Source organism: Mesoplodon densirostris, chromosome 7 (genome assembly GCF_025265405.1).
Source record: "Mesoplodon densirostris isolate mMesDen1 chromosome 7, mMesDen1 primary haplotype, whole genome shotgun sequence".
Lineage (NCBI taxonomy): Eukaryota > Metazoa > Chordata > Mammalia > Artiodactyla > Ziphiidae > Mesoplodon > Mesoplodon densirostris.
The window spans coordinates 96,563,008-96,583,141 of NC_082667.1; the positions used below are offsets into that span (position 1 = coordinate 96,563,008).

General features: G+C 35.9%; 1 protein-coding gene across 1 annotated transcript in view; it reads left to right on the forward strand.

Moving 5' to 3' along the window:
- DYNC2H1 (dynein cytoplasmic 2 heavy chain 1) overlaps positions 1-20,134 on the forward strand; it is a 384,236-nt gene that overhangs the window by 267,576 nt on the left and 96,526 nt on the right. The gene's annotated exons all lie outside the window — the stretch shown is intronic.

Here is a 20,134-nt window from a genome sequence, read left to right on the forward strand (position 1 = left end):
TAATTATATGAAACTTTGATGCAAATAATTCCAAATTTTGTGCATCTAGTCGATACCCTGCATGATTCAGAAAAAAATGTCTTAAAAGTCATTTGAATACACATTTACACATACACTTAAATCTTTCTATGGAGATTTTAGGTATGGTCAAATAAGGGTTGGCTTCTGGAAAAAGACTTCCTTATTTTAGGTCAGCCCAACTCTATCCAGGAAATAAGATCTTCTAACAAAAGGATGGACATTTTCATATCCTATAGATGGTAATAGCAATAGTCATTTTCCTACAGTCACTTCCCACCAAACTCAGAGTTAAAACATTCATTGCAAAGGTCTCCTAGCACCTACATGCTCAGGCCTTCTACTCCCTCTTTGCCTTGTCTTCTAATCCTCTTTTCTTGTCTTTTTGTCTTCTAATCCTCTTGTCTTCTTGTCCTCTGTTCCTTGCTTACTCTGGGGCAGCCATACTTGCCACACTTGTCTTGAGCTTCTGCCTAAGAGCCTTCACATTTTCTGTTTCCTTTGCCTGGAGTATTCATCCCCTAGATATCTGCATGCCTTACCTTTTAACTACCTTCAGGTCTCTAAATATTAACTTATCAAACATGCCTTCCTTGAACACTTATATAAAATAGCAACTTCCCTCAACACTTAGTATTGCTTATTCCCCTTAACCTGCTTTTCTTCTTAAGACTTAATGTACTATAGGACTTACGATTCTATAGGACTTGTACATTTCTCTAATTTTGAATTTTTTACTACTTTTCAAAATGCAATCTTTGATACCTATAAAAGACCATATATGTGACTATATATATATATATATATATATATATAAAACATTAAAAGCATGATTATATAATGAAACCTGTGAGCCAATAACAACCCAAGAACTAGGATGTTACCAGAAACTTGTATCAACTTAAATGATTCTCTTCTATTCCTATACCCCTGCCTTTCTGCTAAAGGAGGAGACTGTTTTGTTTATAACTTTTTTATAGTTTTATACTTTTTTAATAGTTGTGTTACATACATGTACTTACACACACATACACAGCCATGCCTAAAAATACATTGTTTCATTTTTTGAACTTCAGTGTATTGCATGTGGTGTTCTAGGACTTATTTCATTCCACGTTATTTTTCTAAGATTTATTCGTGTTGCTGGTTTAGCTGTAGTTTCACTCATTCTTATTGCTGTATAGTATTTCATCATGTAAATATAACACAATTGGGGGTTTTTTTGGCTATTACAAATATTGTTACTGTAAACATTTGTGTGCTTGTCTCCTGGAATGTCTGTGCAAGAGTTTCTCTAGGGTATACACCTAGGAATAGAATTGTGTCAAACTGTTTTCAGTGACTGTACTAATTTACTCTCTCACCAGAAGTATATAATATCTACATCCTTTTATTCTCACCAGTACTTGGTATTTTGAGATGCCTTCATATTTACCAATCTAGTGGGTTAAAATAGTATCTCACTGTGGTATTAATTTGTGCTTTTGATTACTAACTAGATTGACCATCCTTTCATATCTTTATGGGTCATTCCTTCTTTTTTTAATTGGAGGGACAACAATGAGAGATCTGATTGAAACACAGTGAGGGAGAGGCAGAATGGTGGGATATGAGGCCAGAAGGTAGGAGGGGGTAGAGGTTCACTAGATAACTCTGAGCCTCATCAGTAAGCTGTGGTAATTACTAAATCAGTCTGGGAGCATATGGCTTATAGAGAATTGACAATGGGATGAAGATTTGAAGCAGAGAGGCAAGTTAGAAAACAATTGCAGTAGGCTAATGTATTGCTCAAAAATGGTAGCAGGTTTGTGGGAGCAGTTGTTATTGATCATATTCCTTATCAGCTTTAATTTTTCTGTAAACAAGAAATCGTATGAGTAACATTTATTTTTCTATAAAAGCTACATATTCACTTATTTTTTCCTAAAAACCATTCTTTGAAGTTCCAGAACTTTATTATTTTTTTCACAGACTCAATAGGAATTTCACAGCAAAATTCTTAAAATATGTTATATTTATTCTTAAAATGTAATGATGGCTTTTTTATTGCCAAAGATTTGAGGATTAATTGTTAGTGTAATAATTTTAGAAACATTGCATTGAATGGCTTTTATGAACTCAGCAGCTGTGGTTACTCAGACTCAACAGCTGCAGTTATCCTGACTCAAATGGTTTTGCATCAGTTATTAGAGAAGTCACAAGTTCCTGGTAAATTCATTTTTTGAAATCAGGAAGCTTAAGATCCTCTTTTCTCTCAGATATCCTTCTATTTGAATATATTAACTCACATTTCAGGAACACATTTATTATTTACAACTTTGCCAATGGCACCATCAGCAAAAAGAGGTAATATAGATGTACTTTTATACACTGTGTATAACCTTCTGGCTTCTAACTGTAAGCAAATCTGAGTTTGAATACTTGTCACATTTTGAGTTGTATGACCATTTAAGACAAAAGCAAGGGGATTGGAAGACTTTATCAGTCTGCTTAATTTTGTAGCGTATACAAAAATTATTTTATATTTATTACTTTTGAATGAAAGGGAATACTAAGTTCACTAATATTGTAAACTTGATTTTTTACTTCTATAATTGATCATTTAGTTAAAAAACAAAAATATCTCTTAGTTTGAAAAATGGGAATTAAAGAGAAAGAATTAAACATTATCTTACCTTTCCTTTGTGAATTATATTTCATGGTAATGAAAGAAAAGTTGATGAAAGAAAGCTTTTCTTTATTGAATATTTCTAGATAATAAATATAAAAGAATGAAGAATTTGAAAAATCACTGTTTTACAAACCCTGATAATTGATCCAGAAAATTATTATCAAAGGTGGAAACCGTTAGATGGAAGATTGATGGGGAAGTTTGCAAGAGAGGGATCAGCTGTTACCACTTGTACCCAGTGATCAATCTTTGTATCACAAGGAGAAAGTATTCAGACACTGTGTGCTTCCTGATGTGAGGCAATATGAAGTACACTTTCCAAAAGTATTCTTTCAACAAAGTGAACCTGAACCTAATCAAGTCTTTAGAAATCATTTCCAGTAACAGGAAACAGAGGGGGTAAAGGAACAAATTAAACTACACTACTCGATCCAGAATGTGGGACATTCTACAAGATAATGCACTCAGTTTTTTCAACAGATTAATGGCATGCAAAAGAGGAAGGGCAGAGAAACTGCTCTACATTAAAGAGACTTAAAATACATAACAACTGCATACCCTTTCTGTGGATACTGATTCAAACAATCCAGTTTAAACAAATTTTGAGACGAATCAGGGAAATTTAAATATGGGCTGTGTATTATATAACACCAGTGAATTTTTATTAATGTTGTTAGGTGAGATAATAGTATTGTGTTTATGTCCATTTCTTTTTGGGATACGTACTAAGTACATAAGAGTTAACATGATCTGGGATTTGTTTTAAAACACTTAAGGGATAATAACAAAATAAAAGAAAATAAATTAGAGATGATGGAAGCAAGTTCAGGAAAATCTTGACCATAGTTGAATCTGGATGGGTATCTTTGTGTATCTTTAAAAATGTTCTTAAGAAAATCAACTTTTATATATCTTTGAAAATGTTCACAGTAAAATTAATTTTGCAGAATTAAAATAAATGTGATGGATATTTATATATCTTCTTGACCTTGTCACCCAATAAATGTAGACAGTTTTTAGTACTTACCTCCAAAAAATTCCTGGAGGGAGGCAGCAGGCCACTCCATGGTAGATGTTGGAAAAAACAGATACTTACTTTCTGAACCCCTTCACAGTTAGAGCACAGGCATGACAGGCACCAGCACCAGCCTATGAACAGAGATCGAGTGAATCAAGGAAGTGGATTCCTTCCCTCTCTTAGGAGGCAGCGGCACTCGAGGCAAGTTCTAGTTCGTGGGTAGCATCCAGAGCCAAGGCCAGTGATGAGAGTGAGAAAAGTCACAGCCTCCATGTTCACCAGGAAAATTAGCTTTTCCTTACTTATTCTGACCACAATAACCAGTGTTTTTACTGGCCCTAACGCCCACTTTTCCACTTTCCTGGTGTTTCTGTGAACTACGAAGCATTGTTTTAATAATTATCATGGTGGTTAGTTGAATAAACTGCACATATTTTTATATTTATAAATTTATTTATTTAGTTTTGGCTGTGTTGGGTCTTTGTTGCTACGCGTGGGCTTTCCTCTAGTTGGGGCGAGCAGGGGCTACTCTTCATTGCAGTGTGCGGGCTTCTCATTGCACTGACTTCTCTTGTTGAGCATGGGCTCTAAGCATGCGGGCTTCAGTAGTTGTGGTGCACAGGCTCAGTAGTTGTGGCTTGTGGGTTCTAGAGTGCAGGCTCAGTAGTTGTGGCACACTTGCTCCGCGGCAAGTGGGATCTTAGTTGCTCAGTTGCTCCACGGCATGTGGGATCTTCCCAGACCAAGGATCGAACCTGTGTCCCCTGAATTGGTAAGCGGATTCTTAACCACTGCATCACCAGGGAAGTCCTAACTGCACATATTTAGAATGTATGGTTTGACATATGATACACCTGTGAGACCATCACCACATCAAGATAGTAAACATCTCCATCACCCCCAAAAGTTTTCCCTAGCACTTCATAGTCCCTTCCGCCTCTCTCCCCTCCTCTATCCCAGGCAACTCTGATTTCTTTTTTGTCAGTGTACATTAGTTTGCATTTTCTAGAGTTTTATATAAAAAGGTTATACAATTAAGTGATCTTTTCTGTCTGGCTTCTTTCTCATTCAACATTAGTATTATAAGTCAGAAAGAGAAAAATATCGTATATTAACACATATATGTGGAATCTAAAAGAATGGTATAGATAGTCTTATTTGCAAAGCAGAAATAGAGACACAGAAGTAGAGAACAAATGTGTGGAAGCCAAGGGGGAAGTGGGTTGGGATGAATTTGGAGATGGGGATTGACATATACACTGTTGATACTATGTATAAAATAGATAACTAATGAGAACATTCTGTAAAGCACAGGGAACTCTACTCAGTGCTCTGCGGTGACCTAAATGGGAAGGAAATCCAGAAAAGAGGGGATATATGTATACATATAGCTGATTCACTTTGCTATACAGCAGAAACTAACATAACATTGTAAAGCAACTATACTCGAAAAATTGTTTTTATAAAGATTCACCTGTGTGATCTTATCAGGAGCCTGGGTTTTTTTGTTTTATTGGGTTTTTTTTTTTTTTTTTTTACTGATTAGTAGTCCATTGTATGGATGTAGTACAATGTGCTTATTCATTCACTCATTGAAAGACATCTATATTGTTTCCAATTTGAGGCTACTAAGATTAAGTTACTATGAACATTTGAACATTTTATGTTTTTGTATGAGCACATGCTTTTATATTTCTTGGACAAATACTTAGGAGTGAATTGTTGGATCATATGACAGGTACAGGTTTAATTTTTAATTAACTGCCAAACTGTTTTTAAATGTGTTATTTAATAAATTTTTAAAAATAAATATATGAAAGTGTTAGGAGACATGAGGTCTTATATATCTGTATGTATGGGTATATATATAATATAATGTGTATTCTGTGTGTGTCTAATAAATAACAAAGTATAATTTTACTCTTAGGAAGTGGTATTATTAAAGCCACTAATTATACAAAAATTTATGATTATACAAAAAATTATGATTCAACAAAACATCATGATAGTACCTCTTCAAGGCAGAGATGAATCCAAACATTTCATATAATTTAATGATTAATTCCAGGTTTGAGTTATTTAGTATTAACCAGAGTTATATATAAAACATCAATATATATGATTTATAATGAAGTGTTCAGCCTATCACTCCAAATAATATATACCTCAGTATTTGAAAACTGGTATATTCACTGGTCTTAGTAAAATTTAAACATCATTTGATGGGAAATTCATTCTTAATTTGCTTGTTAAAACTGTACAAACTAGGAGTTCTCCTGAGATTTATTTTCAGGCTTTTAATATCATATTGCCTAGAAAAAAATGATGATGTGAATTCTTAACATGGTACAGTGCCTGCACATTTCACTTTTGATCTTGAGTGAAATCTTATCTCTCCAATCACCAACATAAATTACAGTTTGGTCTTGCATGTGACTGGCATAAATATTTTTATCGAAGACACAGGACACATCAAGAAAGGGTTTTCCCCCCTTTATCTTGCATATATTAACATTAGAAAGATAAATCTCTGGATATTCTCCTGTATCTCACTTTAACAGGTTAGTGTACTGTTTCAATTTTACAGTATGTGGGAAGATTTAATGTAGCTTGTTACATCTTGATATGTTTGGTAACACAGTAAAACATATTATACCTGGCCAAGCACCCAGAAGGAACATGCACATGTTAGTGGGTGGGTGAAGAGAGAATATGGACTAAGTAAACTTTTACCAGCTCCCAAATAGCTATTGAAAAAAGAAATAATACTTGAGTTGAAGTTAAAAATATATATATTGTTTAATGAATTTGTATATTTATTTCAAATACAAATAGAAAAAAGTATAGTGAATAAATATAATATGTTATATGAAAAGTATTACAAATTCTTTTTTTGTAAATTGTTATTTGAGAAAAAGGTGATTTAGCTTTTTTCCTTTCCAATCCATATACATTTAATTGCCTTTTATTGTGTGTTGGGATACCTAGATCTTTGTGTGCAGTGTTGAGTTAAAGTGGCGATAGTCTTATCTTGCTCTGATTTTGAAGGGAATATTTTCTAACACTTTATTATTGATTGTAATATTTGCTATGTTTTGTAGATACCACTTATAAGTTTGTATTAGTCTGCTTGGGTTCCCATAATAAAATACCATAGATTGGATGGCTTAATAACAGTAATGCATTTTCTCACAGTCTTGGAGGTCGGAAGTCTGTGATCAAAGTGCCAGTATGGTCGGGTTGTGGTAAGGGCTATATTTCTGGCTTGTAAACGACTGTCTTCTCACTATGATCTCATATGGCTTTTCCTCTGTGAGTGTTTGCAGAAAGAGGGGGAGAAGAAAACAGATCTCCCTTGTCTCTTCTTATAAGGACACAAATCCTATCAGATCAGGGCCCCACCCTCATGACCTCATTTAATCTTAATTACTTCCTTAGAAGTCCCATCTCCAAATACAGCCATGCTGGGAGGTTAGAGCTTCAACATAGGATTTGCGGGGTGGGGGTGGTGTGGGGTACACAAACATGCAATCCCTAACACAGGTTAAAGATTTCCACTATTCCCAGTGCTTCAGTTAGTCTTTGTTGCATAGCAAATCATCCCAAAACTTAGTAACTTGAAACAATAATGTTTTATGATTTTCCTATGATTCTGTGGGTTGGTTTCATCTGGATTCCCATATGACGCTGCCTTCATTTGGAGAGTTGGCTGGCAGGTTCAAGATGGTCTTACTCATGTTTGCAGATGGCATTGGCTATTGGCTGGGGTGACTTGGTTTTCAACTACATGGTCTTTCAACTACCAGAGACTAGCATGGTGTTTCAGGATTCCATGGCCAGAGCAGAAACTGCAAGTTCACTTAAAGTCGAGGCTTTGAAAATTGCACATCCGTTTTGCCACATTCTATTAGTCAAGCAAGTCATAAGATCAGCCCAGCTTCCAGCGGGTGGAGAAATAGATTTCTCTTGATATCAGAGGAGTGGAATATTACTTTGCAAACAGGTATGATTACAGGGAGGCATAAATTATCAAAAGCTGTTATAACAATCTCACATATCTTTGCTAAATTTCCTAAGGGTAGTTTGTCAAGAATGTATTGGTGAACTTCATTGACCATATTTTCACCCAGTATTGAAATAATTATATTATTTTTCTCTCTAATCTGCTTATGTGATGAACTCAATTTTCTATGATTGAACCATACATTCAAAGTCATCATGTATGTCTTTTTTGAAAGTTTGTTTTATATTTGTTTATTTATTTGCATCTATGTTCAGGAGTAAGTCTGATCTTTGAATGTCCCCTTATATTTCATATAATGTTTTTACTAGCCTCTATTGCTTGATTTGAGGAATTTTGCCTCCTTTTCTAGTCTCTGAAATGGTTAGTACTAGATTTGAATTTCTGTTCAAGGAATCTGAGGAGAACTTTTATATTAACTGCTGGTGTCTGAGATTTACTTTGAGATAATGTTTTTAACTTCTCTCTTAATTTTTTTAAACAACTCTAGCCCAGTTTAGTTTTTCTATTTCTTCTTGAGACTGTTTTATTAATTTATATATTCCTAGAAATTTCTCAATTGGCCAAATTTACAACTTTTTATGTCTTTTCTCATAATCTCATATTCTCATATTCTCTTTTAGTCTTTTCTGTAATTATATTCCTTGTAACATTAGAATTTTAAATAAATTTTTGCCTTCTCTTACTTTATCATCTAGTTATAATCATTTAATCTAGTCAGAAGTCTCATAATTTTATTAGTCTTTTAAGACTAACAAAAACTGACTTTTTAAAAAATCTGATCTTGTACCTGTTTTCTATTTTATTAATTTTTCTGCTCTTGTTATTTTCTTCCATCTACATTCTCAACCTTATAATTTGTTAAGTTTGGCTCCGTTTTTATCATTGCTTCTCTTGGTACATAAGTGTTTTCTGCTATAATTTTCCTCTAAGAATTTCATTCACTGCAGTTCCATAAGTTTTGATATATGATATTTTCAGGATTGCAGTGTGTAGGGTGAATTTTGATGATCACAGTATTTCAAACAGATCACATTATCACCCAGAAGCCAAGGTAGCGAGCAGCAAGTGTCCCTAGTCTTTCCCTCTGCCAGGCAGTTTGTTTTCTAATTAGCCTGTTGGGTGTTTTTTGTAGAGTTCTGGGCTTCTCTTTTCTGTCTTTGGAAATGTGAATCTTATGAACTCAATGAGGGACATTTTACAAAGTAACTGACCAGTGTTTTTCAAAAGTGTCAAGGTCATGAAAGAAAAAGAAAGACTGTCACAGTTTTGGATGAGACTCTGATAAATAACAACTAAATATAATATGGTATTCTCCGGAAACAGAAAGAGGACATTTGTGGAAAAATTGGTAAAATTTGAATAAGGTCTGTGGTAGTTTAGTTAATAGTATTGTAGTAGTGTTAATTTCCTGGTTTTGATAATTATGCTGTGATTATGTAAGATGTTAACTAGGAGTAAAGTATATATTGGGAATTTTCTGTATTATTTTTGCCAGTTTTATATAAATCTAAAAATAGTTCAAAATAAAAAGTAAACAAACCAAGCTGTAGGCCCCTTAAGATAGGCACGTACCACAGGGCAAATACTGGCTTCAGAACTCACTCAGGTCTCTAGATCAGCTCTGCCTCTTTGGCTCCAGCATTTAAAGCTTTCCCTTAATTTCCCTGGCACTTCAGTCATAAATTTTAAAAGGTTTTTTTTGTTGATGATGTTGTTATTTATGCATAATTTTTAAATGTACTGTGTTATAAAATTTTCTCCAGATATTTAGTCTGCCATATTCCTTGAGACAAACATGTAATTTACTTTTTTTTTTCACTATAAGCATCTTAATCAAAATAAATACATGGAGAAAACTATATAACTTTAAATACACAGCTGGATGAATTATCAGAGTGACACACACGTAATCACCACACAAGTCTAAAACCAAAATGTTTTCAGTATCTCTCCATCTCTACCCTTTTCCAGCACATCCCATTTTTAATTTGTACTCACTTTTTCCTCTCCAAAGGAAATAGCTTTCCTGACTTATAACCATGGGTTATTTTTGCTTGTTTTTGAATGATAGTAAATGAGTTATACAGTATGTTTTTTGTTTCTGTGTATCTTGCTTCTTTCCTTCAGCTGTATGTTGAGACTCATACGTATTTTGCATGAAGCTTTAATTTTCATTAGTGTATAGTATTCCATAGGGTGATTATACCGTAATTTATTTATTGATTCTACTGCTGATGGACTTTGGTTTAGTTGTTGTTGTTGTTGTTGTTTTCCAATGGGAAGATTAATTTTCTTGTTGCATCAACCCTCTAGACCATTCATCATACAAGTTTTTCTTTTTAATTAATAGACTATTTTTAGAGCAGTCCTAGATCTACAGAAAAATAAGCAAAAAATACATAGAGTTCCCATATATCCCCTAGCATTCCAGCAGGTTCCCCCTCTTATTAACATCTTGCATTAGTGTGGTACATTTTTACAACAGAGGAGCCAGTGTTAATACTGATATATTATTATTAACTAAAGTCCATAGTTTACATTAGGATTCTGATATTGTATTCTCTATGAGTTTAGAAAAAATGTGACTTGTTTCCGTCATGAGAGCGTCAAACAGAATATTTTTAACTTCCTGAAAATCCCCTGTACATCCCTCCTACCTCTAAAACCTCTGAAAACTACTGATCATTTCACTATTTTCAGTTTTGCCTTTTCCACAATGTCATAGAGTTGGAATCGTAAGTATGTAGACTTCTCAGATTGGTTTCTTTCACTTGACAATATGGATTTAAGGTACATTTCATGGCTTGATAGCTCATTTCTCTTTAGTGCTAAATATTTCATTGTACTTCATAGCTTTTTTTTTAACATCTTTATGGAGTATAATTGCTTTACAGAGTTGTGTTAGTTTCTGATGTATAACAACGTGAATCAGCTATACATATACATATGTCCCCATATCTCCTCCCACTTGCATCTCCCTCCCACCCTCCCTATCCCACCTCTCTAGATGGACACAAAACACCAAGCTGATCTCCCTGTGCTATGTGGCTGCTTCCCACTAGCTATCTATTTTACATTTGGTAGTGTATATATACATGCCACTCTCTCACTTCATCCCAGCTTACCCTTCCCCCTCCCCGTGTCCTCAAGTCCATTCTCTACATCTACATCTTTATTCCTGTCCTTTCCCTAGGTTCTTCAGATTTTTTTTTCTTTTTTTAGATTCCATATACATGTGTTAGCATACAGTATTTGTTTTTCTCTTTCTGACTTACTTCACTCTGTATGACACTCTCTAGGTCAATGCACCTCACTACAAATAATGCAATTTTGTTTCCTGTTATGGCTAATATCCCATTGTATATATGTGCCACATCTTCTTTATCCATTCATATGTTGATGGACACTTAGGTTGCTTCCATGTCCTGGCTATTAAAAATAGAGCTGCAATGAACATTGTGGTACATTACTCTTTTTGAATTATGGTTTTCACAGGGTATATGCCCAGTAGTGGGATTGCTGGGTCATACAGTAGTTCTATTTTTAGATTTTTGAGGAACTCCCATACTGTTCTCCATAATGGCTGTATCAATTTACATTCCCACCAATAGTACAAGGGGGTTCCCTTTTCTCCACAGACTCTCCAGCATTTATTGTTTCTAAATATTTTGTTGATGGCCATTCTGAATGGTGTGAGGTGATACCGCCTTGGGGTTTTTATTTGCATTTCTCTAATGATTAGTCATGTTGAGTATCCTTTCATGTGTTTGTTGGCAATCTGTATATCTTTGGAGAAATGTCTATTAGGTATTCTGTCCATTTTGGGATTGGGTTGTTTGTTTTCTTCAAACTGAGCTGCATGAGCTGCTTGTATATTTTGGAGGTTAATCTTTTGTCAGTTGCGTTGTTTGAAGATGTTTTCTCCCATTCTGACAGTTGTCTTTTCGTCCTGCTAATGTTTAAATTTCATTAGGTCCCATTTGTTTATTCTTGTTTTTATTTCCAGTTCTCTAGGAGGTGGGGCAAAAAGGATCTTACTGTGATTTATGTCATAGAGTGTTCTGCCTATCTTTTGCTCTAAGAGTTTTATAGTGTTTGGCCTTACATTTGGATTTTTAATCCCTTTTGAATTTATTGTTTTTGTATCGTGTTAAGGAGTGTGCTAATTTCATTCTTTTACATGTAGCTGTCCAGTTTTCCCAGCAGCACTTATTGAAGAGGCTGTCTTTTCTCCATTGTATATTCTTGCCTCCCTTATCAAAAATAAGGTGACCATATGTGTGTGGGTTTATCTGTGGGTTTTCTCTCCTGTTCCATTGATCTATATTTCTGTATTTATGCCAGTACCATACTGTCTTGATTACACTAGCTTTGTAGTATAGTCTGAAGTCAGGGAGTCTGATTCCTCCAGCTCCATTTTTCTTTCTCAAGATTGCTTTGGTATTCAGGGTCTTTAGTGTTTCCATACAAATTGTGAATTTTTTTTTCTATTTCTGTAAAAAATGCCATTGATAGTTTAATAGGGATTGCATTGAATCTGTAGATTACTTTGGGTAGTATAGTCATTTTCACAATGTTTATTCTTCCAAACCAAGAACATGATATTTCTCTCCATCTGTTCATATCATCTTAAATTTCTTTCTTCATTGTCTTAGAGTTTTCTGCATACAGGTCTTTTGTCTCCTTAGGTAAGTTTATTCCTAGGTATTTTATTCTTTTTGTTGCAGTGGTAAATGGGAATGTTTCCATAATTTCTCTTTCAGATTTTTCAGCATTAGTGTATAGGAATGCAAAAGATTTCTGTGCATTAATTTTGTATCCTGCTTCTTTACCAAGTTCATTGATTAGCTGTAGTTTTCCAGTAGCATCTTTAAGATTCTCTCTATGTACTATCATGTCATCGGAAAACAGTGACAGTTTTACTTCTTCTTTTCTGGTTTGGATTCCTTTTATTTCCTTTTCTTCTCTGATTGCTGTGGCTAAAACTTCCAAAACAGTGTTGAATAATAGTAGTGACAGTGGGCAACCCTGTATTATTCCTGATCTTACTGAAAATGGTTGCAGTTTTTCACTATTGAGGCCAATCATGGCTGTGGGTTTTTCATATATGACCTTTATTACATTGAGGTAAGTTCCCTCTATGCATATTTTCTGGAGGGTTTTTACCATAAATGGGTGTTGAATTTTGTTGAAAGCTTGTTCTGCCTCTATTGAGATGATTATATGGTTTTTATTCTTCAATTTGTTAATATGGTGTATTACATTGATTGATTTGTGTATATTGAAGTATCATTGCATTCCTGGGATAAACCCCACTTAATCATGGTGTATGATCCTTTTAATCTGCTTTTGGATTCTGTTTGCTAGTATTTTGTTGTGGATTTTTGCATCTAGTTTCATCAGTGATATAGGCCTGTAGTTTTCTTTCTTTATGACATCTTTCTCTGGGTTTGGTATCAGGGTGATGGTGGCCTCGTAGAATGAACCTGGGAGTGTTCCTCCCTCCAGTATATTTTGGAAGAGTTTGAGAAGGATAGGTGTTAGCTCTTCTCTAAATGTTTGATAGAATTCGCCTGAGAAGCCATCTGGTCCTGGGTTTTTGTTTGTTGGAAGATTTTTAATCACAGTTTTAATTTCAGGGCTTTGATTCGTCTTTTTATATTTTCTGTTTCTTCCTGGTTCAGTGTCAGGAGGTTGTGCTTTTCCAAAAATGTGTCCATTTCCTCCATGTTGTCCAATTTATTGGCTTATAGTTGCTTGTAGTAATCTCTCATGATCCTTTTGTATTTCTGCAGTGTCTGTTGTTACTTCACCTTTTTCATTTCTAATTCTATTGATATGAGTCTTCTACCTTTTTTTCTTGATGAGTCTGGCTAATGGATTTTCAATTTTGTTTATCTTTTCAAAAAACAGCTTTTAGTTTTATTGATCTTTGTTATTGTTTCCTCATTTCTTTTTCATTTACTTCTGATCTGATCTTTATGATTTCTTTCCTTCTGATAACTTTGGGTTTTTTTTGTTCTTCTTTCTCTAATTGCTTTAGGTGTAAAGTTAGGTTTTTTACTTAAGATATATCTTTTTTATTGAGGTAGGATTTTATTGCTATAAACTTCCCTCTTAGAACTGCTTTTAATGCATCCCATAGGTTTTGGGTCATCGTGCTTTTGTTGTCATTTGTTTCTAGGTATATTTTTATTTCCTTTTTGATTTCTTCAGTGATCTCTTGGTTTTTTAGTATTGTATTGCTTAGCCTCATTTGTTTTTATTTTTTACACGTTTTCCTGTAGTTGACATCTAGTCTCATAGCATTGTGGTTGGAAAAGATACTTGATATGATTTCAATTTTCTCAAAGTTACCAAGGCTTAATTTGTGACCCAAGATATGATCTATCCTGGAGAATGTTCCATGAGGACTTGAGAAGAAAGTGTATTCTGTTTTTGGATGGAATCTCCTATAAATATCAATTAAGTCCATCTTGTTTAATGTATCATTTAAAGTTTGTGTTTCCTTATTTATTTTCATTTTGGATGATCTGTCCATTCGTGAGAGTGGGGTGTTAAAGTCCCCTACTCTGCGAATTTCCTCTTTATGGCTGTTAGCATTTGTCTTATGTATTGAGGTGCTCCTATGTTGGATGCATAAATATTTACAATTGTTATATCTTCTTCTTGGATTGATCCCTTGATCATTATGTAGTGTCCTTCTTTGTCTCTTGTAATAGTTTTTATTTTAAACTCTATTTTGTCTGATATGAGAATTGCTACTCCAGCTTTCTTTTGATTTGCATTTGCATGGCATATCTTTTTTCATCCCCTCACTTTCAGTCTGTATGTGTCCAAAGGTCTGAAGTGGGTCTCTTGTAGACAGCATATATATGGGTCTTGTTTTTGTATCCATTCAGCCAGTCTGTGTCTTTTGGTTGGAGCATTTAATCCATTTACAATTAAGGTAGTTATTGATATGTGTGTTCCTATTACCATTTTCTTAATTGCTTTGGCTTTATTATTGTAGGTCTTTTCCTGGTCTTGTGTTTCCTGCCTAGAGAAGTTCCTTTAGCATTTGTTGTAAAGCTGGTTTGGTGGTGCTGAATTCTCTTAGCCTTTGCTTGTCTGTAAAGGTTTTCATTTCCTCGTTGAATCTGAACGAGATCAGTGCTGGATAGAATAATCTTTGTTGTAGGTTTTTCCCTTTCATCATTTGAAATGTGTCCTGCCACTCCCTTCTGGCTTGCAGAGTTTCTGCTGAAAGATCAGCTGTTAACCTTATGGGCATTCCCTTGTATGATATTTGTTGCTTTTCCCTTGCTGCTTTTAATATGATTTCTTTGTGTTTAATTTTTTATTGTTTGATTAACATGTGTCTTAGCATTTTTCTCCTTGGGTTTATCCTGTATGGGACTGTCTGCCCTCCTGGACTTGACTATTTCCTTTCCCGTATTTGGGAAATTTTCAACTATAATCTCTTCAAATATTTTCTCAGTCCCTTTCTTTTTCTCTTCTTCTTCTGGGACCCCTATAATTGGAATGTTGTTGCATTCAATGTTGTCCCAGAGGTCTATGAGACTATCCTCAATTCTTTTCATTCTTTTTTCTTTATTCTGCTCTGCAGTAGTCATTTCTACTATTTTATCTTCCAGGTCACTTATCCATTCTTCTGCCTCTGTTATTCTGCTATTGATTCCTTCTAGGGAATTTGTATTTCATTTATTGTGTTGTTCATCATTGTTTGTTTGCTCTTTAGTTCTTCTAGGTCCTTGTTAAATGTTTCTTGTATTTTGTCCATTTTATTTCTAAGATTTTAGGTCATCTTTACTATCATTCCTCTGAATCCTTTTTCAGGTAGACTGACTATTTCCTCGTCATTTGTTTATTCTCGTGGGTTTTTACCTTGCTTCTTCATCTGCTGTGTTTTTTTTCTGTCTTCTCATTTTGCTTAACTTACTGTGTTTGGGGTCTCCTTTTCACAGCCTGCACGTTCGTAGTTCTCGTTGATTTTGGTGTCTGCCCCCAGTGAGTAAGTTTGGTTCAGTGGGTTGTGTAGGTCTCCTGGTGGAGGGGCGTGGTGCCTGTGTTCTGGTGGATGAGGCTGGATTTTGTCTTTCTGGCAAGGAGTACCACGTCCAGTGGTGTGTTTTGGGGTGTCTGTGACCTTATTATTTCAGGCTACCTCTCTGCTAATGGGTGTGGTTGTGTTCTTGTCTTGCTGGTTGCTTGGCATAGCGTGTCCAGCACTGTAGCTTCCTAGTCGTTGAGTGGAGCTAGGTCTTAGTGTTGACGTGAAAACTCTGGTAGAGCTTTCACTGTTTGATATTACATGGTGCTGGGAGGTCTATGGTGGACCAATGTCCTTCACTCAGCTCTCCCACCTCAGAGGCTCAGGCCTGACACCTGGCTAGAGCACCAAGACCCTTTCTGCCACACAGCTCAGAAGAAAAGGGAGAAAATTTAAAAATAAGTAAAGAAAGAAAAAAGTGAAATAATATAAAGGTATTTAAATAGGAAATAAAAAATAATTATTATTAAAATTTAAAAAATAAATAAAAGAAAGAAGAGAGCAAGCAAACCAAAAAACAAATCGACCAATGGTAACAAGTGCTAAAAACTATACTTAAAAAAATCAAAATGGGCTTCCCTTGTCGTGCAGTGGTTGGGAGTCCACCTGCCAATGTAGGGGACACGGGTTCGTGCCCCAGTCCCGGAGGATCCCACATGCTGCAGAGCGGCTGGGCCCATGAGCCATGGCCGCTGAGCCTGCGTGTCCAGAACCTGTGCTCTGCAGCAGGAGAGGCCACAACGGTGAGAGGCCTGCATACCGCAAAAAAAAAAACAACCAAAAATCAGACAAAGAGAACCCTAGGATAAATGGTAAAAGCAAAGCTATACAGACAAAATCACACAAAGAAGCATACACGTACACACTCACCAAAAGAGAAAATGGATAAAATATATATATATATATATATATATAAATTAAGTGAGCAACCAAATCAATAAACAAATCTACTAATGCTATTAAGCTCTGAATACTAAAGTAAGATAATCATAAAACCAGAAACAAATTAGATGCAGAAAGCAAACTCCAAGTCTACAGTTGATCCCAAAGTCCACTGCCTCGGTTTTGGGATGGTTCCTTGTCTATTCAGGTATTACGCAGATGCAGGGTACATCAATTTGACTGTGGAGGTTTAATCCACTGCTCCTGAGGCTGCTGGGAGAAACTTCCCTTTGTCTTCTTTGTTCATACAGCTCCTGGGATTCAGCTTTGGATGTGGCCCCGCCTCTGCATGTAGGTCATCTGAGGATATCTGTTCCCAGCGCAGATAGAACGGGGTTAAAGGAGCAGCCAATTAGGGGGCTCTGGCTCATTCACGCTGTGTGGAGGGAAGGGTATGGCATGCGGGCTGAGCCTGCAGTGGCAGAGGGTGGCATAACCTTGCAACAGCCTGAGGCACACTGTGTGTTCTCCAAGGGAAGCTGTCCCTGGATCCGGGGACCCTGGCAGTAGCAGGCTGCAAAGGCTCCCTGGAGGGGAGGTGTGGTTAGTGACCTGTGCTTGCACACAGGCTTCTTGGCGGCTTCAGCAGCAGCCTTAGCGTTTCATGCCGTCTCTTGTGTCTGCATTTATAGCCATGGTTCACGTCCATCTCTGTAGCTCATTTAGGTGGTGCTCTGAATCCCCTCTCCTTGCACACCCTGAAATAGTGGTCTGTTGCCTCCTAGGCAGGTCCAGACTTTCCCCCGGACTCCCTTCCAGCTTTCTCTGGTGCATTAACCCCCTTCAGGCTGTGTTCACACAGCCAACCCCAGTCCTCTCTCTGGGATCTGATCTCCAAAGCCCGAGCCTCAGCTCCCAGCCCCCACCCGCCCTGGCAGGTGATCAGACAATCCTCTCAGGCTGTTGAGTGCTGGTCAGCACCGATCTTCTGTGCGGGAATCTCTCTGCTTTGCCCTCTGCACCCCTGTTGCTGCACTCTCCTCCATGGCTCCGAAGTGTCCACCCTAGCCACCCGCCATCTCCTCCTGTGAAGTGGCCTCCTATGTGTGGAAACCTTTCCTCCTTCACAGCTCCCTCCCACTGGTGCAGGTCCCGTCCCTATTATTTTGTCTCTGTTTTTCCTTTTTTACTTTTGCCCTACCCAGGTACCTGGGGAGTTTCTTTCCTTCTGGGAAGTCTGAGGTATTCTGCCAACATTCAGAAGGTGTTCTGTAGGAATTGTTTCACATGTACATGTATTTTTTTTTTTTTTTTTTTTTTTTTTGCGGTATGCGGGCCTCTCACTGTTGTGGCCTCCCCCGTTGCGGAGCACAGGCTCCGGACGCGCAGGCTCCGGACGCGCAGGCTCAGCGGCCATGGCTCACGGGCCCAGCCGCTCCGCGGCATATGGGATCCTCCCAGACCGGGGCACGAACCCGTATCCCCTGCATCGGCAGGCGGACTCTCAACCACTTGCGCCACCAGCGAGGCCCATACATGTATTTTTGATGTATTTGTGGAGAGGAAGGTGATCTCTGCATCTTACTCCTCCTCCATCTTATAGGTCTCCCCTCAAACGTAATTTATTTAACTTCTTGGACAATCCAATTTCTCATCTGTAATTTGAGACTGAGCGTTCATTTTTAAAATCTGTATTCTTTCTCATTCCTGGAAGGATTATACTGGATGTGACTTACAAAAGTACAGACGATCTATTAGTGTAAAATCAATAATTGAGGAAATCAAAGAAAAAAATAAGGAAATGAAAAGAAAATAAAACTAGGGAAACAATTTATGCTAAAAGAAGACAAAACAAACAGCAAAGCTCATGCTCTAAGGTTCTATATAGTTGTTATTGTTAGATCAGAAATTCTTCTGTGTGCTTTATAACTTCCAAAAGAAAAGGAAAATACAATTGTATATAAGATGTAGTATGCTACAATAAAATCAGACCAATTGTTCAGGAGAAGCATAGGTATTCCTGAAATGTCTCTCATTGTTCTTTGGAATGTGAACAGATGGAATAGGGGTGACAGCATATTCTGCAGCTCCCCTCCAACCTCATAGATGCTGCAAAGCATGCCAGTGGCATAATGCAAGCAGTTCAGTATGCTTAGAACATGGAAGAAGTGATGTATATTTTTGTTGGGAAATTTCATCCCCTTTGACACCATTTTAAAGGAATATTATTTTAAAAAGTATTTTTAATTGGTTTAAAACATGTATAATGGGCAGACATTTTATCATCTGTGCTTTGTAAAAAGATGAGTATGTCAGATTTTGTAAAAAGAAAAGATGGTCCACTGTTACAAATTATAGCCCTATCCTCATTATAAAATATTTTTATTATACATTTGAACTCCCTTTTCATTACTCTCTGTTCATTAAAGTTTATAATATATTATTATAGTGTTACTATGAAAAGCAAGCCTCGCATGTTATTTTTCTGGGAAGAAAACAACCTTTTTTGGGTTGTTAAACATTTTATTTTTAAAATAGTTTTTAATACCATGTGTAAAAAATATTTGAACCATTTTTCCTTTAGATATCTCTTTGCATTCTTATTTGTTCTCTGTCATTTTTGACAAATTTAAGACACAAATAAGTGATAGCCAATGTTAGCAGAGTCAAAATAGCACTTCTCCTGACTACCAACTAGTGATGTTTTGTGGTCTAGCACAGCTAATAAATTAGGTGCCGTTGTAGGGTTCAGCTAGAGCAAATGAAAATAATGTATCAGAAAAACAAAGAAAATGGAACACTGAATCACCACAATTTTTTCTAGATTAGAGAATCAATCAAAAGCTCTAGAAGTAACGTGAGTTTAACAGCAGGATTCTGTATGTTTAACAATTATGTAGTGCATTTATTTTGAAATATTTATGGCCCTTATTTTATTTGAACTTTAATAATGTAAGAACCCCCAAAATATTAAATACAGCTCTATCTCTTAAAAAGGAAAAACAAATTACATCTCTCGAAAAGTAAAACAAAAAAGTAGTTGACACACTGCAAATGTTGATGTTTAAAATACTAGCTTAGGAAAACATATTGTCTTGATTTGGGGATTTATTTTGTTTATGTCAGATAAGCAATGATATAGCACAATTTTAATATTTAGTTGAAATATTTATGAAGAACCATCAGTACATACCTCATTGATTTTTATACATCTCCCCCAGTATCTATAATACCATGTATACAATACTCAGTAATATTCTGGATCATTCTTAGCAAATGATTAAGAAGACTGATTGATATTATTGAAATTGAAGCCATTAAACACTGTTTTAGAAAAGAAAATATGAGTGAATTAATTTCGATGAGAATGATGATAGAGAAGCTGATAAAAATGTTACAAAAGTGAAAGCCCTAAATCGGAAAGAAGAATTTACTTTGCCTGATTTTAATTAATTGATCTATACCTCT